The sequence below is a fragment of the Microcaecilia unicolor genome, chromosome 1, assembly GCF_901765095.1.
Source record: "Microcaecilia unicolor chromosome 1, aMicUni1.1, whole genome shotgun sequence".
Lineage (NCBI taxonomy): Eukaryota > Metazoa > Chordata > Amphibia > Gymnophiona > Siphonopidae > Microcaecilia > Microcaecilia unicolor.
The window spans coordinates 386,454,707-386,480,377 of NC_044031.1; the positions used below are offsets into that span (position 1 = coordinate 386,454,707).

Genomic DNA, 25,671 nt, shown 5'->3' on the forward strand with positions numbered 1-25,671 from the left:
AGGATGCCCATCTCTTAAGCACGCCCCAATCCCGCCTTCGCTACGCTGCCAACACGCCCCCGTGAACTTTGGTCGTCCCTGCGACAGAAAGCAGTTGAGGGCGCCCAAAATCGGCTTTCAATTATGCCGATTTGGGTGACCCTGAGAGAAGGACGCCCGTCTCCTAATTTGTGTCGGAAGATGGGCGCCCTTCTCTTTCGAAAATAAGCCTGAAAGTGTCCTCTTGGCTGCAGCAAGCCCAGGGAGCCCCATGGGCTGTATGATATACCCAACAGCTTCCCCTCTGTCCACCAACATATTAGAAGGAGGGAGGGGTTACACTTAACAATTGGTTTGGGTCTAAATCAGGGGTTCTCAACCCAGTACTTGGGACACACCAGTATCCGCGGATATTCACTTGTCTATAAGTATATGTATGTATTAAGATGAACAAGTAATTCTGTAATGTGAAGGGTGGTTAAAATTATTGGTGAAGAAGGGCTCAGTCAAGTAAGGATGAGTGAGTGTATGAATGACATGGTGATTAGGAACTGAGGTAGGAAGCACTATCATTGTAAATCACTACAGCATTGTTAAGAGAAAAGCATAATAAAGACTGGATAATACCTTTAAATAGTGAGAGTGAACTGTTACTAGAGGTAATAGATTTTAATAGTGTAACCAGTTGAGAGACTTTTGTAACTCATTAGGTATTGAATACATATTCATTGGGGATATCCTGAAGACTGAGTTGAGAACCCCTGGTCTAAAGTGAATAATTCAGCATTTAAGACACAATTGTCCATCTTGAATCCTGAGTATGAGAATTTCCCTTTGAAAGTAAGGAAAGGAACTTGGCCTCTCTTTTGTTGGCAGCATGCTTATTCATACCTCTGGTGTCCTAATCCCTGGCATATCAGAGATGACAGCAAGGTGGGCAGGTGTCCCTCTTTGGATCTGCTTGGATGGTACTGACTGAAGTGCATCTCATTCTTTTTGGTCATCCTCGAGTCCTTTCCATCTATCCAGGAAAACAAACCAACAACATTTCATAGATTTCTCATGCACAGTTGCAGTGAAACAAATATTTGATTTCGACTACTGCTCAATTTTATATGCCAGCTGCTCAGTGCAAACCTATGCAATATCTCTGTTTTATATATTTGTAATTAGGGCAGAATTAGGGCACCTGTGACTGTATCTGGAGCTTTGTTCTTCAGTTCTTGGTGTTGTGTGCCTGAACTAGATGTATGCGGAGGGTAATTTTGTAAAAGTTCACCTATGTATAAAGGTCACATAGATGCCTATTTCCAATCCATTTTATAAAGACACATTTATACGCCTATGTGCCTTTATTAACTACTAGAGGCATGGCAGCAGAAATCACATCTAGACTGAAGCAGCAGACATTGTCCTTCAAATTCTATATATGGCATCTTAAGTTGTGCGTACTAATTTGGCTGCATGGCCAAATTACGCACACAACTTAATTAACAAGCCAATAAGCACTGATAATTGGTACTTAACAACCAATTAGTGGCACTAATTGGTTTTAATTAGAATTTATGCACACAACTTTCAAGGCGTATTCTATATGCAGTGTGTGTAAATTCTAATGCGTGCAGTCAAAAAGGGGGCATGGCCATGGAATGCGTAGGTTGTGGGCATTTCAAAATACTACGCGCACTGCTATAGAATATACCCGATCTGCGCCTAACTTAGGCACAAGTATTAAGGCCTGGTTTTAGGTGGCCTAAATGGGTGTGCCTAAATTTTAGTTGTAAGAATGGCATGTGAGTGTATTCTATAAACTCCGCCTAAATTTAGGGGTAGTTTTTAGAACCACGCTAACTGCGTGGTTTTAAAGCATCAATTTTTAAGGTGCCACATATAGAATTTTCCCCTGTGTGTACACAAATATTTTCTAAACACTGAATGTAAATCGTGACTTCCACCAGACTCCACCCCTGATCATGCCTATATGTCAGTTGCACAAAAGCGTATGCCTTTCTGTCATCATATATATTTTTATACATAAATAATACCTGGGCTAATAGTATAAAAACTGGCAGAGTGAGTTCCACCGATCACTCTAACCCTGTGTCTGCGAGTATCACGGAAAGGCTTCCTGACTGGTGATTTCACAGAATTTTAATTTGTGCAGAATTCCCTCAGGTATCACCATTTGTTGTGGTCTTAGTAAGGAATCAGGAAATCATACCAGTAAAAAACATGAAGGCATGCACAAACACAGTGCTACCACTGCAAATTAAAGGCCTGTCCTGTGAAATTGCCATAGCAGCCAATAGTTGGTCACAGCTTTTGGCAGCTAGCTGCTGTTTTTCCACATGGATGCTCTTAATTTTTTTTTAATGTCTGTCAACATAATTATAAACAATTAGAAATGTAATCAAGAAATGTCTCCCCCAGAATAAGACGCCAACTAAGAGCAAAATATGAATAAACAAATTATTCCTGGAGAAGGCCCTTATAGTACTCTATTGGATAGGCCAAGATACAGAAAATAGAAGGAACAAAGGGTCATTTTACTAAGCTGTGGTAAAAAATGGCCTGTGGTAGTGTGGGCGCGTGTTTTGGGCATGTGATAGGCCATTTTTTACCATGGTTAGGAAAAAGGGCTTTTTTTAATGGACCAGGAAATGGATGTGTGCTAAAATGAAAACTAGTTATAAGAAATCAACTTCACCAAACAAGTAAATTAGCAACCAATCCAGATCCCTCAACATAGCCCAGGCGAAACAGAAACCTGTCGGGGTCCGGAGAATGCACACAGTTTGCAGATAAGTGATTGCCCTTCAGTGGACACCACAAACAGTATAACTATGGATGCAATACTGTGAATGAGAGTTTAAAGTAACTGAAAAAACAAAAAAAAAGTTAAAAAATTAGTTTCAAAATATTACTACTACTACTACTACTACTTATCATTTCTAAAGCGCTACTAGACGTACGCAGCGCTGTACACTTGAACATGAAGAGACAGTCCCTGCTCGACAGAGCTTACAATCTAATTAGGACAGACAGACAGAACAAACAAGAGATAATGGAATATTAAAGTGAGGATGATAAAATAAGGGTTCTGAACAAAGTGAATAAGGGTCAGGAGTTAAAAGCAGCATCAAAAAGGTGGGCTTTTAGCTTAGATTTGAAGACGGCCAGAGATGGAGCTTGACGTCTATTCCAGGCATATGGTGCAGCAAGATAAAAGGAACGGAGTCTGGAGTTAGCAGTGGAGGAGAAGGGTGCAGATAAGAGAGATTTACCCAGTGAATGGAGTTCCAGGGGAGGAATGTAGGGAGAGATGAGAGTGGAGAGGTACTGAGGAGCTGCAGAGTGAATGCACTTATAGGTCAATAAGAGAAGTTTGAACTGTATGTGGAAACGGATAGGAAGCCAGTGAAGTGACTTGAGGAGAGGGCTAATGTGAGCATAACGACACTGGTGGAATATTAGTCGTGCAGCAGAATTTTGAACAGATTGAAGAGGAGAGAGATGGCTAAGTGGGAGACCTGTAAGAAGCAAGTTGCAATAGTCTAAGCGAGAGGTGATAAGAGTGTGGATGAGGGTTCTGGTAGTGTGCTCAGAAAGGAAAGGGCGAATTTTGCTGATATTATAGAGAAAGAAACGACAGGTTTTAGCAGTCTGCTGAATATGTGCAGAGAAGGAGAGGGAGGAGTCGAAGATGACCCCAAGGTTACGAGCTGATGAGACAGGAAGGATGAGAGTGTTATCCACAGAAATAGAGAATGGGGGAGGAGGAGAGGTTGGTTTAGGGGGAAAGATAAGAAGCTCAGTCTTGGTCATGTTTAGTTTCAGATGGCCCTGAGATATCCAGGCAGCAATGTCAGACAGGCTGATACTTTGGCCTGGATTTCGGCTGAGATTTCTGGTGTGGAGAGGTAGATCTGGGAGTCATCAGTGTAAAGATGATACTGAAAACCATGGGATGAGATCAGAGTACCAAGGGAAGAAGTATAGATGGAGAAAAGAAGAGGTCCCAGGACAGATCCCTGAGGTACACCAACTGACAGTGGGATAGAAGTATAAGAGGATCCACTACAGTATACACTAAAGGTACGCTGGGAGAGATAAGAAGAAAACCAGGAAAGAACATAGCCCTGAAATCCAAGTGAGGACAGCGTATCAAGGAGTAGGCTGTGATCAACAGTGTCAAAAGCAGCAGATAGATCGAGAAGGATGAGGATAGAATAGAGCCCTTTGGATCTGGCCAGGAACAGATCATTGGAGACTTTAGCAAGCGCTATTTCAGTTGAATGAAGGGGGCAAAAGCAAGGCAACGGCGGTGAACAGCACGTTCAAGTATCTTGGATAGGAAAGGGAGGAGGGAGATGGGGCGATAGTTGGAAGAACAGGTAGGGTCCAATGAAGGTTTTTTAAGGAGTGGTGTGGCTACGGCATGTTTGAAGGCATCAGGAACAGTCGTAGTGGACAGTGAAAGATTGAGAATATGACAGATAAAAGGGATGACAGTAGGAGAGATAGTGTTAAGCAGATGGGTGGGAATAGGATCAGAGGAACAGGTAGTTGGTTTCGAGGAGGAAATAAGATGTGTAGTTTCCTCTTCAGTGATTTTGGAAAAGGAAGAAAAGGAGGCAGGGGTTGGAGGGTTGAGAGAATGGACTAAGGGAAGGAGAGGTGGCGGTGACCTGGTTGAGAATTCAAGTTTAATCTTGTGAACCTTATCATGAAAGAACTCAGCCAGAGTCTGGGGGGAAAGTGAAGGGGGGGTTGGAGGTGAAGGCACTTTGAGGAGAGAGTTCAGTGTGGCAAAGAGACGTCGAGGGTTTGAACCAAGAGAATTTGTCAACTGGATGTAATAGTCCTGTTTGGCAAGTAAAAGATCAGACTGGAAGGAGGTCAGCAAGAATTTGAAATGTATGAAGTCAGCATGGGCACGGGATTTCAGCCAAAGGCATTCGGCAGAGCGGGCACAGGAACGTAGGTAGCGGATTCTAGAGGTCAGCCAAGGCTGGGGTTTGGTACCTTTTACAGAACGGGGAATGGGAGGAGCAAGAGTATCCAGAGCAGAGGAGAGAATAGTATTCTAGGAAGAGACAGCCTCATTGACAGACTTGGATAACATAGTGGTAGAGAAGAGATTAGAAACATTGGAGGACAGAGTAGAAGGGTTAATAGCCTGAAGATTCCTAAAATGTATTGGTTAAGATTGGACGGGACTGGGGAGGAGGGTGTTTAAGTGTGAAAGTTATCAGATGATGGTCAGAGAGGGGAAGAGCTGAGACACAGAAACTGGTGAGTGAGCAGTTTGAGGAGAGGATAAGATCAAGACAGTGACCATTCTGGTGAGTGGGGGCAGTGGAGCACAGTTGAAGATTGAAAGAGGATGTTAAAGCAAGAAACTGAGAAGCATAAGAGTCAGAGGGATCATTAGCATGAATGTTAAAATCCCCACGAATGAAGGTTCAAGAAAGAAGGAAAGCCAGGCATCAAAGTCAGTGAGAAAGGAAGAAAGGGACTTATCAGGGGGTCGATAAATGACTGCTACTTGGAGAGGCAGAGGAGCAAATAGACGGATGGAGTGGACTTTTATATGTAAAATACAGGAGGTTGGGGTTTTTTTGTCAGTGATTAGACAAGTCACAAATGCTAAAGTATGTCCGGATGATGAGCGACAATACAAGACATAAGCACAGTGACATTATGAGACTTTTTCCCTCATACTTCAAGTGCAGTGTATAGCTAGTCACGCAACAGCTAATTTACTTGTTTGGTGAAAATGAAAACTAGAGCACACCTATTTATGGCCTGAGCCCTTACCGCCACCCATTGACCTAGTGGTAAGGGCTCCTGTGCTACCCATGCGGTAACCGGGCAGCACATGTCAACTGCTGATTACCACCGGGAATACCCCCCCCCCCCCCCCCACAGTAGAAAATAGAAAATTATTTTCTACAGTGGGATTTGGCACGCGTCAAACTCGGAATTACCGCTGGGCGCACTCGCTAGCCGGGCAGTAGTGCCGATTTGGCCCTCCCACGCTTTATTAAAAGGGCCCCAAATATTCTAAAGGCCCCCTCCCCGCATACACACACAAAAGTCGCACCTTTTTACTACCAAAAACTGCTGAAGATGTTCTGGCTGCCAAAAAACCATTTCTATTCCCTTGGTATTTCCACAGACATTTACAGGGGACACGGACGCTCTCATTTTTAAAGTAACACTGAAAACATCACTGCAGATATGTGGAGGATGAGGTGAACGCAGGATTCTGAGGCTGTGGGAACACTGTAGGCTGAAAAGAGAGGGACGTTGATAGGAGATTCATCAACTGGGACTCATTGGTTCAGGAAACAGTAAACTGTGGGGGTGGAGGAGGACATCAGACTGGAATGGGAAAAATGTTTTTCAAGATTGGAGATTAGACAACAGGTGGAAAGTAAGGGGGTGGGGTGAGGGGAGGCGGCATGTCAGTATACACAAAATCTTACAGAAATCCACGTATGTAGCTCGCATGCAGCTCACATACTGCTGGCCAGCCAACAGATTCCTTCCATGTCATAAGGGACAGGCTGAACAAATCCTGGTTCTACTTCACTGAACTTGGTGTTTCAATTTTTTTTTTTGTCAGAAATACTAGGATGATGGTGAAAGATATTAAGCTAAGTACTGATTTGTTTCTTTTGGACTTAGGAGTTTCCACACTTATTGACAATAAATAGCCAGAGGTTATTTATGCCAATGTTAGAGACATTAAACCCATACAAACCAACAGCTTGTTAGCAGGTCTGAGTTAACTGAGGCTTTGTCCTCCTGCATTTTAATATTTATGGTCAACTTCTCAGAAATACTGTGTTTATATCTCTGATGTATACTGAGGACTCCATCTCTTCCCAATATTGAGTAGTGAGAAATACTTTAGTGACACAATGAAAACAAACAAACTAACTAAATAAATATAATTATAGGTGAAAGTAATTAACAATAATAATAAAAAAATATATAAGCCCCACCTCTCAGGTACTGCTTTGGGCAAAGAGGATTTACTAGATACAATGGCTGAGTCCTGACTCACAGTTCTCAGCAATTGCTGAATCCTCTGACACGGAAGGATATTTCATTTAGGGACCCAGGCACTAACTTGATTCCCAGCAGACTCTATGCAGTTATGATGTTCCAAGAATAACAGCCTTTACTGCAAAACTTCAACATAAATCATTTGGTACATTTCCTCCTTGTGGCATCCATAAATCAGTTACAGCAGGTAATGTAACTTCTGATCTTTATTTTTGCCCCACCTGGGATCTCCTCCATTATTGAATTAAGGTTCCATTGGGGGGGGGGGGGGGGGGGCTGTGGGTTCCCATCCTACTGACACAGCCAGTTGTACCTTTTATACAGTGCTGTCTCTTTCTGGATGCTCTCCTTTCTCCTTTCCAACAATTTGGCACAAGGCTGACACGTTGATATATTAGCTAACTTGCTATGTTCCTTTCCTTTCCTTAATCTTCCCAGATTACTCACATTCTTAGCTAACTTCTTGTTGTCTAAGACTGCCCTTCAGACTGGAACTTTTGGCCCAGGGATTTCTTCCCTTAAAAGCTAATCTGGGGACTGTTCACTCCAGATCACACCACAAGAAAAAAAAAATAAACAGTTACAGAATTGCCAATAGGACCACTACTGACTTCCTCCCTCTCTAAACATTGTCCTGGAGTATTATGACCTTAGGTCACAGGGCTGGACTGTACCACTTTGAAGAAAATCTTAGCAAATGGTTCTATCCATACATTACTCTTTGGCAGCACGCATACATCCTCAGGGGGGGGGGGGGGGGGGGGGGGGAACAACATGACACAGCACCTGGCATCCTTTACAAATAGTTACATACTCTGTATAAAACAACTTTCTCCATCCAGTCAACTGCACTCCACTCATACATACTACAAACTTACAGAACCATCTAATACGTACTTCCTAGATCAGTCTCATGCTAAGAATGTTTAATCCAATTTTCCTAAACACCTCATCGTGGGCTCTATTTACTAATGCGTTGTGAGATTTTGCAGTTACAATGGGTTATAGCAAAAAAGAACACGATTTAACTGGAAAGCCTCTGCATTAATTGTTGAGAATATTCCCAATAGTTTGCCACTCAGTTAAAACACAGGAGAGTTCTTTACAGTATATTACTGAATGGCTGATAACATAATGCAGTTAATTATACCTTTCCAAGTGGTGTTAACTGCATCACGTTATCTGCCTTGTAAATGTACCTACACATTAGTTATAAGGCTCATTCTTCGCCCATTCCCCATTAATCCACAGATTCTATAAACAGCGAAGCCAATTTGTGTGTGCAACTTCATTGTTTAACAAGTTAATCAGCTCCAATAATTGACTGCTAACAAGCAATTATTGGCACTAATTAGGATTTACGCGTGCAACTTTCTAAGCGTAGCCTGTAAAGTGGTGCACATAAATCCTAATGCACGGATCACAAAATGGAGAGTGGCTGTGGGATGGGCAAGGGTGGGTCACAGGCGTTCCTGAAAACTATACGCACTGTTACAGAATATGCCTGATCCACACCTAAATAAGACGTGGGTATTTACACCAGGTTTTATTTGGTGTAAATGGCTGCGCCTAAATTTTAGTTGTGGGACGGCCGCTACATATACTCTATGAATCATGCTTGATGTTAGGCAAGGTTTATAGAATAGCACTAACTCTGTGTGTGTGTGTGTGGGGGGGGGGGGGGGGGGGGGGGTTCATCGCCAATTTGTTTTGGCACAATATATAGATCTGGCCCTAAGGAGTTATTCTATTAAAAAGGCACCTACACTTGGGCGCCAATGCCCAGATTCTATAAGTGGCACCAAATTTGTACATGATCCTGAGGTCCATGTACAAATAAATGAATGAGCCATTAACAATCAATTAATGAGGTTAATTGCCTCTAATTTGGATTTCCATGTGGATCTGGCTGCACGTAATTCTATAAATATCCATGCCCAAATCCTCTTGTGTGCAACCCAAAAGGGGGCGTGGTTATGGGAGAGGCATGGGTGGGTCAGAGATATTCCAAGGAATTATGCGCAGTGTTAACAGAATTTGGGTACGCTCAAGTTGTGCCAAGATTTACACCAGATTTCAGTTGGGTGCCGGAATACGTGCTGAGCACTATTTTGTACAGAGCACTCAGCCTGCAGTGTCCTTTAGAGAATCGAGCTGAGCGCAATTTTCTCCTGGCGCCTACGTTTTGGTGCCATTTACTGAATCCAGCCCCAAATGTGTGAGCAAACCATTAGAGTACTGGAATAGGCATGTGTATGTGCCAAATTTGTGCCTATGTACCATGCTATAAATACAAGTGTATCTTCAATAGCGCATAGTTTGAGGGTGGGCCTGCATATGGAATCTGGATGGGGCATGAGCACGGCACAAGATTATGCACGTATTTTATGTAAGTTATGTGTATATTAGCAGAACATAGGCACAGACACATAAGAATATAAGCATTGCTCGACTGGGACAGATAAAAAAACATAAGTGTTGCCATACTGGGACAGGCTGAAGGTCCATCAAGCCCAGTATCCTGTTTCCAATAGTGGCCAATCCAGGTTCCAAGTGCCTGGCAAGATCCTAAAACAGTAAAATAGATTATATGCTGCTTATTCTAGAAATAAGCAGTGGATTTTCCCAATTTCAACATAATAATGGCTTATGGACTCTTCCTTTAGGGAATTATCCAATCATTTTTTTAAACCCTGCTAAGCTAACTGCTCTTACCACATTCTCTGGCAATGAATTCCAAAGTTTAATTACACATTGAGTGAAGAACTATTTTCTCTGATTTGCCAGAGGATGTAGTAACAGTGGTTAGCGTATCTGGGTTTAAAAAGGGTTTGGACAAATTCCTGGAGGAAAAGTGCATAGTCTGCTATTGAGACAGACATGGGGAAACAACTGCTTGCCCTGGAATTGGTAGCATGGAATGTTGCCACGATTTGGGTTTCTGCTAGGTACTTGTGACCTGGCTTGGCCACTGTTGGAAACAGGGTACTGGGCTAGATAGACCATTGGTCTGATCCAGTATGGCTACTCTTATGTTTTAAATTTGCTACTTAACAGCTTCATTGGGTGCCCCCTAGTCCTAACATTTTTGGAAAGAGTAAACAAGCGATTCACATCCTTTTCTAATTCTCTACTATTAATAATAATTTCTATAGTGCTACTAGACATATGCAGTGCTGTACACATTATATGCAGGTATTTTCTCTGTCCTTAGAGGGCTCACAATCTTAAGGTATGGAGGGTTAAGTGACTTGCCCAAGGTCACAATGAGCTGCAGTGGGAATTGAACCCAAGTTGTCTGAATCAAAACCTGCTGCACTAACCAATCCCAGTATCTCATTTCCAACAGTGGCCAATGCAGGTCACAAATACCTGGTGATATACCAAAAGGGTAAAACAGATTTTATGCTGAGCATGCCAGGAATAAACAGTGAATTTTCCCAAGTCCATCTTACACCTAAGTTATATGCATGTGTTTGACCTTTGACACTAGTGCTGTATAAAGGAAAGTCGGCACCAGTGTTTATAGAACAGGTTCCCACCAGGTACCCAGTTCTAGAATTACTCTCTGAGAGATTAACCTGGAAAATAATATTAGCTTATAAAGTGCCATATTAACTGTTGCCATACTGCAACTGATGTGATAATAGCTAAGGGGCCCTTTTACTAAGCTGCCATAAAAGGGAGCCTGTGCTAGCATCAACGTGTGTTTTTGACACGCGCTGAGGTCCCCTTTTACTGCAGTGGGTAAAAGGCTGTCTTATTTTCTGGAAAAGAAATGGCCATGTGATAAGTGAACCACTTATCACACGGCCATTTTTTGGGGAGGGAAGCACTTACCGCCACCCACTGAGGTGGAGATAAGGGCTCCCACGCTAACCCAGCGGGAACTGGGCAGTGCACAGAGGTGCACAATTACTGCTGGGTAAGCACTGATGCTACAAGTATAGCCCGGCGGTAGTTCTGGTTTGGCACATGGTAAGCCAATGGTGGGCTTACTGCCGCTTAGCAGGGCCCCCTATGGCAGATCAGTAAACAGGACCCTAAGTGGGAAATTCTATACAGTGGTGCCTAAACGTTTGTGCAACGAAGAAGCATGCTTAGTGACAATTATATAACGGCATTAAGGTGCACCTAACCCATTATAGAATAGTAGTGCAAAGCCGCTTTGGTGTGCTGAAACTTAGGTGCAATGGCTTACACCAGGTGAATGGCAGGCCCAAGCTGTTGCATTTTGCGCACTTTGCAAGGCGCACATCCGATACGATTCTATAAGGCGTGCGCATTGCTGGGCAGAATGTTCTTCACAGGCCCATTCTCTGCCCACTATATATGGTGCCAAATGTTAGGCACTACTTCTGCGCTTAATTTTCGGCATGGAAAAGCGTTCTAAGGATGAAAGGCGCTGAAATGGAGGCAGAAATGGCAGATCTATGCAAAAGCACACTTATGCACACATGTATAGAATAATGCCTACAGCGCTCTTTTACTAAGGAGCAGCAGGGCTAACACGCGGTGGAGATGAAAACGGTAATGGAATTCAAACATGGGTGAGATAATCACAAAGGAATCCTATTTAGAAGGAATGGTTCCGCGGAATCTTAGCGGAGATTGGGTGGCAACGCTGGAAATTGGGAAACAAAACGGGAGCTGGTAAGACTTCTACGGTCTATGCCCTGATCGTGACTGAATAGATATGGATGGGCTGGAGTGTAAATTTTAAGGGGCTTTGATATTAGCTTCAGAACTTAGTACAAGAACAGTACTGGGCAGACTTCTACGGTCTGTGCCCTGAGAAAGTGAAGATACTTACCTGTAGCAGGTATTACCCGAGGACAGCAGGCTGATTGTTCTCACATGTGGGTCGACATCCGCGTCAGCCCAGGAATTGGCAAATGTTTGCAAGCAAAAAAGTAAAGTCTTGCCAGTCTTCTGCCACGCGTACCATGCATGCATGGACTGATTTCCCACCCGTCGCGTGAGCACTTCTCCTCAGTTAAATCCAAAAGCATATAGAGAAATAAATAACAACTCCAAAGGGGAGGTGGCTGGGTTTGTGAGAACAATCAGCCTGCTGTCCTCGGAGAATACTTGCTACAGGTAAGTATCTTCGCTTTCTCCGAGGACAAGCAGGCTGCTTGTTCTCACATGTGGGGTATCCCTAGCATTCAGGCTCACTCAAAACAATAAACATTGGTCAATTGGGCCTCGCAACGGCGAGGACATAACATAGATTGACCTGAAACTATAAACAACTAACTGAGAGTGCAGCCTGGAACCAAACAAAAATGGGTCTAGGAGGGTGGAGTTGGATCCTAAACCCCGAACAGATTCTGCAGCACTGACTGCCCAAACCGACTGTCACGTCGGGTATCCTGCTGAAGGCAGTAGTGAGATGTGAATGTGTGGACTGATGACCACGTTGCAGCCTTGCAAATCTCCTCAATGGAGGCTGACTTTAAGTAAGCCACTGACGCAGACATGACTCTAATATTATGAGCCGTGACATGGCCCTCTAGAGTCAGCCCAGCTTGGGCATAAGTGAAGGAAATGCAATCTGCTAGCCAAATGGAGATTGTGTGTTTTCCGATGGCGACTCCCCTCCTGTTGGGATCGAAAGAAACAAACAACTGGGCGGACTGTCTGAAGGGCTTTGTCCGCTCCACGTAAAAGGCCAATGCTCTCTTCCAGTCCAAGGTATACAAACTGCTTTCGCCAGGCCTGGTATGAGGACGAGGAAAAATGTTGGCAAGACAATTGACTGGTTCAGATGGAACTTCGACACCGCCTTCAGCAGGAACTTAGTGTGAGTGTGGAGGACTACTCTGTTATGATGAAACTTGATACAAGGTGCATACACTATCAAGGCCTGAAGCTCACTAACCCTATGAGCTGAAGTAACAGCCACCAAGAAATGACCTTCCAGGTCAAATACTTCAGATGGCAGGAATTCAGTGGCTCAAAAGGAGCTTTCATCAGCTGGGTGAGACCTTGAGATCCCATGACATTGGTGGAGGTTTGACCGGGGGCTTTGAGAAATGCAAACCTCTCATGAAGCGAACTAAAGGCTGTCCAGAGATAGGCTTACCTTCTACACGGCGATCATAAGCACTAATTGCACTAAGGTGAACTCTTACGGAGTTGGTCTTCAGACTAGACTCTGATAAGTGCAGAAGGTATTCAAGCAGGGTCTGTGTAGGACAAGAAAGAGGATCTAGGGCCTTGCTCTCACACCAGACGGCAAACCTCCTCCATTTAAAAGAGTAAGACCTCTTCGTGGAATCTTTCCTGGAAGCAAGCAAGACACGGAGACACCCTCTGAAAGACCCAAGGAGGCGAATTCTAAGCTCTCAACATCCAGGCTGTGAGAGGCAGAGACTGGAGATTGGGATGCAGAAGCGACCCTTCATTCTGGGTGATGAGGGTTGGAAAACACTCCAATCTCCATGGTTCTTTGGAGGACAACTCCAGAAGAAGAGGGAAGGTAAAATTATGTATAATCATACCTGATAATTTTCTTTCCATTAATCATAGCTGATCAATCCATAGACTGGTGGGTTGTGTCCATCTACCAGCAGGTGGAGATAGAGAGCAAACGTTTGCCTCCCTATATGTGGTCATGTGCTGCCGGAAACTCCTCAGTATGTCGATATCAAAGCTCCATCTGCAGGACTCAGCACTTAGAGAATTACACCCACAAAGGGACACTCTGCCCAGCTCACCACCGCCGAAACGGGGGAGGGGAATTAACCCAGCTCATCCCCACACAAGTGGGGGAGGGGAATCCGTCCAGCTCATCCCCGTGGAGCGGGTGAGGGACACCACACCCGCCGATGCGGGGGGATCTGGCTTATCCTGCAACCGCAACCGCGGGAGGAGCTGACTGACCCTAGTACCCCGCCGAAGCGGGAGGGGTACAAAACTGCCCTACAACCGCACGAAGCGGGAGGGAGTGCCGGCAGAATTTATGTCTCAATCCAGCCCCGTAAAACGGAGGGGAGAGGAATGCAGCAGCTCACTGTAACACAAACTCGTCTCAACTCTGAAGAATCCAAGTGAAAAAACTTGAACCCGAAGTCTTCCTGAAGCAACTGAAGACTAAACTTGAACCTGAAATGCACCAGAATAGAAACCATACAAATATCTGGGCGGGGCTATGGATTGATCAGCTATGATTAATGGAAAGAAAATTATCAGGTATGATTATACATAATTTTACCTTCCATATCATCAAGCTGATCAATCCATAGACTGGTGGGATGTACCGAAGCAGTACTCACCCAGGGCGGGACATAGAAATCCCTGAACTCAACACTGAAGCTCCACACCGGGCCTCCGCCCATGCCGCCACAGTCAAGCGGTAATGCTTGGAGAATGTATGGGCCGATGCCCAAGTTGCCGCCTTGCATATCTCTTCCAAGGAGACGGACCCGGCCTCTGCCATCGAGGCCGCCTGAGCTCTAGTGGAGTGAGCCTTCAGCTGGATAGGCGGCACCTTCCCCGCGGCCACATAAGCCGCGGCAATGACTTCCTTGACCCATCTTGCCACTGGAGGCTTAGCAGCCTGCAGACCCTTACGAGGACCTGCCAACAGGACAAACAGATGATCCGATTTCCGGAAATCATTGGTCACTTCCAAGTATCTGATGATGACTCGTCTCACATCCAGATATTTAAGAGCAGAGTACTCCTCTGGGTAGTCCTCCCTACGAAAGGAAGGGAGACCGAGCTGCTGATTCACATGGAAGCGAGAAACAATCTTGGGCAGGAAGGAAGGCACTGTGCGAATAGTCACTCCTGCCTCAGTGAACTGCAGAAAAGACTCTCGACATGAGAGTGCCTGGAGCTCGGAAACTCTTCTGGCTGAAGGATAGCCACCAAAAAGACTGCTTTCAACGTCAGGTCTTTCAGAGATGCCCTCAACAAGGGTTCAAAAGGCGGCTTCTGTAATGCTCTGAGCACCAGGTTAAAATTCCACGCAGGCACCATTGAGTGCAGAGGAGGGCGCAGGTGCTTAACTCCCTTGAGAAAACGCACCACATCTGGCTACGAAGCCAGGGAAGCACCCTTCAGGCGGTCCCTGAAGCAAGCCAGGGCCGCTACCTGGACTTAAAGGGAACTGAGCGACAGGCCTTTCTCCAGACCTTCTTGCAGGAATGCCAACACTGAAGAAATTGGAGCAGTGAATGAAGAAAATGAGCCTGCTTCGCCACGCTGCAAAGGTACGCCAAACCCTGGCGTAAGCAGTAAAAGTAGAGCGCTTCCTCGCTCTCAGCATAGTGGCGATGACCTTGTCTGAGAAGTCCTTCTTCCTCAGACGCTGCCGCTCAATAGCCAGGCCGTAAGCCCAAAGGGGGAGGGATCCTCCATCACCACGGGACCCTGATGTAACAGACCCTGCTCCACTGGCAGCCCCACCAGGATTATCCAGCCCGGATGCTTTGCAAATCGGTCTAGCACCCTGCCCAACATGGGCCAGGGCGGGAACACATAGAGAAGCTCTTGTGTTGGCCACTGTTAGAGGAGAGCATCGACTCCCAGAGATCGAGGGTCCCGTCCTCTGCTGAAAAAACGCGGCACTTGGCAACTGGCCGATGACGCCAATAGATCTAGGCTCGGCTGGCCCCAGCGCTTCGTGATATCCAAGAACGCCTGAGCCGATAACTGCCACTCTCCGGGATCCAAGGTATGGCGACTGAGAAAGTCCGCCTTGACATTCATGACTCCGGCAATGTGGGCTGCTGACAGCTGCTCCAGGCTCGCTACCGCCCACTGGCATAGATTCACGGCTGCCTTGGCTAGAGGGGCGCTCTTGGTACCTCCCTGGCGGTTGACATAGACCACAGCCGTGGCAATGTCCAACAGGACCCGTACTGGCTTCAACGCCAGTACCGGGATGAACTCCAAAAACGCCAACCGAATGGCTCTGAGTTCCAGGAGGTTGATAGACCACTTTGCCTCTGCAGGAGACCAGAGCCCCTGCGCTGTCCTTCCCAAGAAGAGGGCTCCCCAGCCCGACAAAGAGGCGTCCGTCGTGACGACAATCCACTCCGGGGTCACCAGAGGCATTCCTGCAGACACTTGTCTGTCTGCGTCCACCAGCTCAGCGCCTTGCGCACTGCTGGGTCCAAGGGAAGGCGCACAGCATAATCCTCCGACATCGGAGTCCAGCGCAGCAGCAGAGATTGTCGAAGTGGTCTCATATGAGCCCTGGCCCAGGGCACTACATCCATCGTGGCCGACACAGAGCCCAACAGCTGCACATAGTCCCAAGTCCGAATAGGAGAGGCTACTAGGAACTAGTCCACCTGAGCCTGAAGCTTGACAATCCAATTGTCTGGCAGGAACACTCTGCCCACTTGGGTGTCGAATCGAACTCCCAGATGCTCCAGGGACTGAGTCGGGTGCAGCTGGCTTTTCTCCCAGTTGATGATCCACCTCAGGGAGCTCGAAAGAGCAACCACCCGGTTCACAGCTTTGCCGCACTCTGCATAAGAGGGGCTTGGATCAACCAGTCGTCCAGATAAAAATGGACTTGAACTCCTTCCTTCCACAGGAAGGCCGCGATGACCACCATTACTTTGGAGAAGGTCCGCGGAGCAGTAGCCAACCCGAACGGGAGGGCTCTGAACTGGAAGTGTCGACCAGTACTGCAAAACGCAAAAAGCGTTGATGAGGAGGCCAGATGGGAATATGCAAGTACGCGTCCTTGAAGTCCAAGGATGCCAGGAACTCTCCTGCCTTCACTGCCGCTATAACAGAGCGGAGGGTCTCCATGCGAAAGTGCCGAACTTTCAAGGCCCAATGGACCCCTTGAGGTCGAGGATAGGCCGTACCGAACCTCCTTTCTTTGGAATCACAAAGAAAAAGGAGTAACGTCCCTTGCCAGGCTGATTCTCTGGCACCGGAACAACCGCCCCCAGGCGGAACAGATTGTCCAAGGTCTGCTGCACTGCCACAGCTTGACCGGAGACTTGCAGGGAGAGAGTACAAACCCGTCTTTTAAGGGTCGGCAGAACTCTAGCTTGTAGCCGTCTCTGATGACTTCCAGCACTCAAGCGTCTGAAGTTATTGTGGTCCACTCGCCCATAAACGAGGACAGCCGTCCTCCAATCTGCACTGAGGCGTGGACCAAGGCCCCGTCATTGGGTACGAGACCCTGGGGGAGGACCGGAGGGAGCACCTCCGGGACGGCGGTCTCTGCGAAAGGAATGCTGCTTGGGGGAGAAGTTCCTCTTGAAGGAAGAGAGGGCAGAGGAGCCCGACCTGCCCGGGCGGTACCGACGGGCTTCCTGAGCCCGTCCTCTGGAGGTACCAGGGCGAGTACTAGCCCGAGCCCTGACCTCTGGTAACTTCTTGCCCTTAGACGTGCCGAGATCGGTCACGATTTTGTCCAGCTCGACCCCAAAGAGCAGCTTGCCTTTAAAAGGCAATCTAGCCAGGCGGGATTTAGAGGCATGGTCAGCAGGACCAATGTTTCAGCCAAAGCCACCGCCGCGCAGAGATTGTCTGAGCCATGCCTTTAGCTGAGGCTCTCAAGACATCATACAGCAAGTCTGCCAAATAGGCTAAGCCCGATTCCAGGGCCGGCCAAACAGCCCTCAAGGAATGATCCGAGGGGGAAGCCCGCTGCACCATAGTCAGGCACGCCCTGGCCACATAGGAGCCGCAAACTGAGGCCTGCAAACTTAAAGCAGCCGCCTCAAAGGACGACCTTAAGGCCGCCTCCAATCCTCTGTCTTGGGCGTCCTTTAGGGCCGTGCCACCTTCCACTGGTAACGCCGTTTTCTTAGTCACCGCAGTGATTAAAGAATCCACGGTAGGCCACAGAAAGGCCTCACGTTCACCTTCAGGCAAAGGATAGCGGCGGGACATAGCCCTAGCCACTTTAAGGCTCGCTTCCGGGACATCCCATTGAGCCGAAATTAAGGAGTGCATGGCATCATGCATGTGGAAGGTTCTAGGCGGGCGCTTCGTCCCCAGCATAATGGCAGAGCCAACAGGGGCTGAGGGAGAGACGTCCTCCGGAGAGGAAATCTTCAAAATGCCCATGGCCTGCACTAACAGGTTGGGCAAAACCTCTGAGCTAAAGAGCCGCTGCAGAGGGGTCATCCGCTCCATGCGAGCGGGGATCCGTCTCCTCCAAGGAATCCGCAAAGGACCGTTGGGAGACCTCAGACACGCTGCCCTCATCTACATCGGAGGAGACAAAGTCCTCCAAGGCCTGGGAATCAACCCGAGGGCGTTTACCTCTGGGAACCTCAACCTCTTTACCAGACGAGGGAGCAGGGGCAGCGTTTTGCATGAGGAAGCCTGATGCAGCAGCAAAACAAACACGGGGGAAAAACCCCCCAGACTGTGCACTTCCGCAGCCTGGGCAACAGCCCTAGACGCACCCTCAACCGGCGCTCGCAAGAGCGGGGGAGAGACATGCTGCGCATCCAAAATGGCGTCCGGCGCGACACTCCGCGAAGGAGCCGCGCGGGAAGAACGGCGCTTAACTTTAGCCGCTTTTGTGCCGTCGCCCAAATTAAGGGCGTTCATGACATTAATGTCTCCAACCTCAAGGGCGGCCCACGAAGAAGCCGTCTGAGCCGCGTGGCCGGCCAAGATGGCGGAGGCGAGGAGCGGGGGATGGGCGTTTATGGCGGGAAAAACCGCCACGCCGGAGGAAGGACCGGGACATTCATCGGTCACGAAACTGTCACCCAACAAGGGCGAATCAGGCTGTAAGACCCCCGCATCCCCTCTAGAAGCGCTCAAGCGATCCGGGGAGCGACCCTTTGCGCCCTCGCCCTCCGACGCCATATGCCACGAGGAGAAGAATCGGGGAACCCCCTGCCCGCTATAAAAAGGTAAAAATTACCTGCTGTCCGCTCCAAGCTGTAACGAACTGGTGTCCCAGTGAGTAGCTGCAATGAACGTTTAAATAAACGTCGAAATAAACGCCTTTAAGGACGTTTAAAAATTCTTTTTTTTTTTTTTTTTTTTTTTAAACGGAGCCAGCGGGAGGGGGGGAGAAAAGGAGGGACCTGGCACCACCAGGTTTGCACTTGCTCAAAAGAGCCCTCACCCCAGGCACTCAACAAAACCTAAAAATTAGGCTTGGAGGCCTAGCCAGAGCTGCTGCTGTGTGTGACCACCACCTGCTGAGATAGAGAACATACTGAGGAGTTTCCGGCAGCACATGACCACATATAGGGAGGCAAACGTTTGCTCTCTATCTCCACCTGCTGGTAGATGGACACAACCCACCAGTCTATGGATTGATCAGCTTGATGATATGGAACCAAATCTGTCACGGCCAGAAGGGTGCAATCAGGATCATGGTTCCACAGTCTTGCTTGAGTTTCAGCAAAGTCCTCCCCACCAGAGGTATGGGAGGATACAATTACAGAAGGCCTGTCTCCCAAAGCAGGAGAAAACATCTGACGCTAGTCTGTCATGGGCCTGAAGCCTGGAACAGAATTGAGGGACCTTGTGATTGATCTGAGTGGCAAAAAGATCCACCAAGGGGGTGCCCCACACTTGGAAGATCTTGCGGACTATGCTCATGTTCAGTGATCACTCGTGAGGTTGCATTATCCTGCTCAACCTGTCGGCCAGACTGTTGTTTACGCCTGCCAGATAAGTGGCTTGGAGAAACATGCCGTGACGGCGAGCCCAAAGCCACATCTGGATGGCTTCCTGACACAGAGGGCGAGATCCGGTGCCCCCCTGCTTGTTGGTGTAGTATATGGCAACCCAATTGTCTGTCTGAATCAATATAATTTTGTTGGCCAGCCGATCTCTGAAAGCCTTTAGAGTGTTCCAGTTCGCCCTCAATTCCAGGAGATTGATCTGAAGACCTTTTTCCTGAAAGGACCAGGCTACTTGAGTGTGAAGCCCATCTATATGAGCTACCCACCCCAGGAGGGATGCATCCGTTGTCAGCACTTTTTGTGGCTGAGGAATTTGGAATGGACGTCCCAAGGTCAAATTGGATCGAATCGTCCACCACTGAAGAGAATTGCGAAAATCGGTGGACAGTTGGATTACATCCTCTAGACTCCCCGTAGCTTGGTACCACTGGGAAGCTAGGGTCCACTGAGCCAATCTCATGTGTAGGCGTGCCATGGGAGTCACAGGAACTGTGGAGGCCATGTGGCCCAGAAGCCTCAACATCTGTTGAGCCGTGACCTGTTGAGACACTCGAGCTATTGACACCAGGGACAGGAGGTTGTCTGCAGTTGCCTCAGGAAGATAAGCTCAAACTGTCTTTGCGTTCAACAGGGCTCCAATGAATTCCAAATTTGGACCGGAGTGGGGTAATTGATTACAAACCCCAGTAGTTCTAGCACCTGAATAATCATTCGCATGGACTGCTGAGTGCTTGCCTTCAAGGTGCTGTTCACCAGCCAATCATCGAGATAAGGGAACACATGTACTGCCAGTCTGCGTAGTGACGCTGCGACTACCGCTAGACACTTTGTGAATACTCTGGGTGCAGGCGCCAGACCAAAAGACAGCACACAGTACTGAAAGTGCTGAGTTCCCAGCTGAAATCGAAGATACTTCCTGTGAGCTGGAAGTATCGAGATGTGTGTGTAAGCATCCTTTGAGCATAGCCAATCATTTTCTTGAATCATGGGAAGAAGGGTGCCCAGGGAAACCATCCTGAACTTTACTCGGACTAGAAATTTGTTCAGGGCCCTTAGGTCTAGAATGGTACGCATCCCCCCTGTTTTCTTTTGCACAGAGAGGTGTGGTAGCCGTGTTAGTCCACTCTTAAAGGTTATCAATAGAAATCAAACAAAATAAAACATGGAAAAGAAAATAAGATGATACCTTTTTTATTGGATATAACTTAATACATTTCTTGATTAGCTTTCGAAGGTTGCCCTTCTTCGTCAGATTTGACGAAGAAGGGCAACCTTCGAAAGCTAACTTAATACATTTCTTGATTAGCTTTCGAAGGTTGCCCTTCTTTGTCAGATCTGACGAAGAAGGACAACCTTCGAAAGCTAATCAAGAAATGTATTAAGTTATGTCCAATAAAAAAGGTATCATCTTATTTTGTTTTCCATGTTTTATTATGTTTGATTTCTATTGATAACCTTTTGCACAAGGAAATACCTGGAATAGAATCCCAGCCCTTCTTCCCCTGGTGGAACAGGTTCGACTGCTTGGGCCTCTAGAAGGGCGGAGAGTTCCTCTGCAAATACCTGCTTGTACTGGGAACTGTAAAATTGAGCTCCCGGTGGGTAATTTGGAGGTTCGGATTCCAGATTGAGAGTGTATCCTAACTGGACTATTTGAAGAACCCACCGGTCGGAGGTTATGAGAGGCCACCTTCGGTGAAAAAACATCAACCTCCCCCCTACTGGTGAGTCATCCGGAATAGACACTTTAATGAGGCTATGCTGAACTGGAGCCAGTCAAAAGCCCGTCCCTTGCTTTTGCTGGGGAGCAGAATGGGCCTTAGTCACACACTGTTGATGAGAACGAGTGTGCTGGGGTAGAGCCTGGGCAGGTTGCCGAGAAGCAGAAGTGTACCTACGCGTAGAGTAGGTATAGGGGGCACTCCTCCTCACTCCAAAAACCCTCCTAGATGAGGAGGCAGTAGCAGAAGGTGCCCGGTGGGAGAGAGAATTCATAGCATTATTATGCTTCTTGATTTGATCAACTAAATCCTCTACTTTGTCTCCAAAAAGATTGTCCCCCCCCGGCAAGGAACATCCGCCATCCGCTGCTGGACAGAATGATCCAGGTTAGAGACATGCAGCTATGAGAGTCTGAACAATCACTGTACCTTGAGCAGCGATTCTGGATGTCACATCAAAAGTGTCAAAAGTACCCCAGGCCAGGAACTTGCGACACACCTTCTGCTGCCTGACCACCTGGCGAAAAGGCTCGGCCAGCTCTGTATGGAATGTGTCAACCAAGCTGGACAGTTGACGTATCAAGTCCCGCAAGTGTACGCTCGTAAAGAGCTGGTATGACTGGTTCTTGGAAACGAGCATAGCGGCCTGATACGTCTTCCTCCCAAAAGAATTAAGAGTCCTAGCTTCTCTGCCTGGGGGCGCCGAAGCATAGTCTCTAGTACTCGTGGCTCTCTTGAGGGCGGAGTCCACCACCATGGAATTGTGGGGTAACTGAGACCTCATCAATCCAGGTTCACCGTGGATCCGATACTGGGATTCAGCTTTTTTCGGGATCACAGGGCCAGACAGAGAGGCTGACCAGTTTTGCATAAGGACTTCCTTCAGTACCTTATGCAGAGGAACTGTCACAGCCTCTTTAGGTGGAGAAGAATAATCCAAGACCTCGAGCATCTCAGTCCTGGGCTCATCCTCAACCTCCACAGGGAAGGGAATAGCTGTAGCCATTTCCCGGACAAAAGAGGAAAAGGATAGACTCTCCGGTGGAGGTGGAGGGGCATAATTGAATGAAAATGTCTATCTCCATGGGCGTTTATCTCCGAGAACGGGTCCGTGAAGGGGCGGACCGAACCGTATTTTCTCAAAAAATAGACGTCCATGTTTTATTCGACAATTTGTGAGCTGGGCGTTTTTGTTTTTCAGCGATAATGGAAAATGAAAGCGCCCAGCTCAAAAACGAATAAATCCAAGGCATTTGTTCGTGGGAGGGGCCAGGATTCGTAGTTCACAGGTCCCCCTCACATGCCAGGACACCAACCGGGCACCCTAGGGGGCACTTTTACAAAAAACAAAAAAAAAGGTAAAAGAGCTCCCAGGTGCATAGCACCCTTCCCTTGTGTGTTGAGCCCCTCAAAACCCACTGCCCACAAGTCTACACCATTACTATAGCCCTAAGGGGTGAAGGGGGGCACCTACATGTGGGTACAGTGGGTTTGGGGGGTTGGACGACTAATAAGCATTAAGCAGCACAATTGTAACAGGTGGGGGAGGGGGGATGGGCCTGGGTCCACCTGCCTGAAGTCCACTGCACCCCCTAACAACTGCTCCAGGGACCTGCATACTGCTGCCAGGGAGGTGGGTATGACATTTGAGGGTGAAAATAAAAAGTTGTGAAACATCATGTTTTGTGGTGGGAGGGGCTTAGTGACCACTGGGGGAGTCAGGGGAGGTCATTCCCGATTCCCTCTGGTGGTAATCAGGTCATTTAGGGCACTTTTTGAGGCCTTATTCGTGAAAAAACAGGGTCCAGGAAAAGTGCCCTAAATTCCAGCTACAAACGCATACTTTTTTTCCATTATCGGCGAAAGGCACCCATCTCTCCTCGGCCGATAACCACACCCCAGTTCCACCTTTGCCACACCTCCGACACGCCCACGTCAACTTTGTACGCTTCCACGATGGAGTGCAGTTGAAAACGTCCAAAATCGGCTTTCCATTATACCAATTTATTCGTTTTTGTGAGATAAACGTCTATCTCCCGATTTGGGTCGAAATCTAGGCGTTTTTCTCTTTCAATTATAAGGTGGATAGTCTCCTTTCTAGTAGAGGGAAAGGATCAGAGGGAATCCCAAAGGACTCATCAGAAGAGAAGTACCTGGGATCCTCATCTGACTCCCACGAACGCTCTTGCTCAGTGTCGGTTAAAACCTGAGTTAAGGTGCTTCTCACTGGACCTGCCTTGACGCTGAGGAATGATGTCCTCTATGGCGATGTCGAGAGGTCGATGCCCTGTCCGACTGTGATGAAGCTCCCTCCACTGATGTTGAAAGGGAGTCAACCTAGGTGGCAGCTGACGCCGATGACGCAGGCGGCATCACAGTCGGAAACCTCACCACAGGTAAAGGGCCAGACACCGCTGCAGCAGATGGTACAGAAGGCGCAAGCACCCCTGACACCGAAGCTAAACGACGTAGCAGTCCCTCCAGAAGTTCTAGAAAGAAGGCCCGGATGCACTTGTCGAGAGCTGCCATTGGAGAAGGCTGCGGGGTCGGTGGGACAGGCGGTGTTAGAATCCGTGAAGGCTCTGCAGCAGGCATCGGGCTGCTAGGAGACCGACGCATCGGCACCTCCTGTATCGAGGGTGAGTGATCCTCTCGGCGCCGACGCTTCTCGGGTGCAGACTCTCCTGACGTCCCGGAGCTCTTGGTACTCTTCGTCGAAGGAGAGCGATGACGGTGCTTCTTAGCCTTCACTCAACGCCCGTTATCGAGACTCCTCGGTACTGAGGAGGACATGGAATCCTCACGTTTCCTCGGGGCCGGGTCCGACAAAGGCCGGTCCTGGGGGGCCTGCATAACAGGAGGCCTCGAGGCAGGTGGAGACCCACTCGACGCCTCACTGCTCCCAGCACGAGTTGGTCTCATAGCAGCCATTACCTCTCTCCCTGACGTCAATGCTCCCTTCGATGTTGGCGCCGCCACCGCCGACCTCGGTACTGATGTTGATGTCGAAGGACCGGACTGAGCCCCAAAAAGATTTTCACGTTGGGCCTCTCGAGACGCTTGGGTCCGTTTCTTCATACGAAGACACAAACTACAAGCGGCTGGGCTATGGTCGGGCCCAAGGCACTGAATACACCAGGCGTGGGTATCGGTACCTGATGTAGTCCGGTTGCACCGCGTACAATGCTTGAAGCCGCTGAGAGTCTTCGATGACATGGAAGGAAAATTGGCTTTGGTGAAATCAAAAGACACGATTTTGCCTATTAAAAGAAAAAAGACGTGATTCTGCCTAAAATCAGAAAAGGCAAAAAAAGAGAAAAGGGGAGAACCGACCGTGTGGCCTAAGGCCGGCTGCGACGAAAAAGAAAAAAAACTTGAAATAGGGAAAAAACCAAAGGGAAAAACTAAAGGAACCTTATTTTTTTTAAATCTTGTGAAGAAAAAACAAAAAAACAGAAGCGAAGAAAATCGCAAACGAAGAAGACTCTTCCCGAGCCTGAGAAGAGCAGAAAACGAACACTGCCGCACCTCAACGCGGAGAAAGAAAAACTGAGAAGTGCTTATGAAACGGGCGGGAAATCAGTCCACGCATGCGCGCCAGAAGACTGTAGCAAAACTTACTTTTTTGCTTGCAAAAATTTGCCGATTCCTGGGCCGATGCAGACGTCGATCCACATGTGAGAACAAGCAGTCTGCTTGTCCTCGGAGAAAGGCAAGGACAAATCAAATCGGGTATAAAGTATCACATGCCATGTAAAATGAGTTTATCTTGGGCAGACTGGATGGACCGTACAGGTCTTTATCTGCCGTCATTTACTATGTTAGGTTACAAACAGGGGCATTTTCGAAAGAGAAGGGCCCATCTTCCGACACAAATCGGGAGATGGGCGTCCTTCTCTCAGAGTCGCCCAAATCAGCATAATCGAAAGACGATTTTGGGCGCCCTCAACTACAGTCCGTCGCGGGGATGACCAAAGTTCATGGGGGCGTGTCTGAGGCATAGCAAAGGCGGGACTGGGGCGTGCTTAAGAGATGGGGCATCCTCGGCCGATAATGGAAAAAAGAAGGGTGTCCCTGACGAGCATTTGGTCGACTTTACTTGGTCCATTTTTTTTCACGATCAAGCCTCAAAAAGGTGCCCAAACTGACCAGATGACCACCGGAGGGAATCAGGGATGACCTCACCTTACTCCCCAAGTGGTGACCAACCCCGTCCCACCCTTAAAAAAAATTAAATTTTTTTTTGCCAGCCG

The 25,671-nt window shown here is 47.8% G+C and overlaps 1 protein-coding gene across 4 annotated transcripts in view; it reads right to left on the reverse strand.

Moving 5' to 3' along the window:
* KCNJ4 (potassium inwardly rectifying channel subfamily J member 4) overlaps positions 1–25,671 on the reverse strand; it is a 62,868-nt gene that overhangs the window by 30,837 nt on the left and 6,360 nt on the right. For 3 of the 4 annotated variants that reach the window (XM_030210644.1, XM_030210629.1, XM_030210652.1), the window contains exon 1: positions 871–1,388. The gene's annotated coding sequence lies outside the window, so the exon portion shown is untranslated. Of the gene's footprint in view, positions 1–870; positions 1,389–25,671 lie in introns of those variants that run through there. The other variant, XM_030210637.1, reaches the window with a different exon arrangement.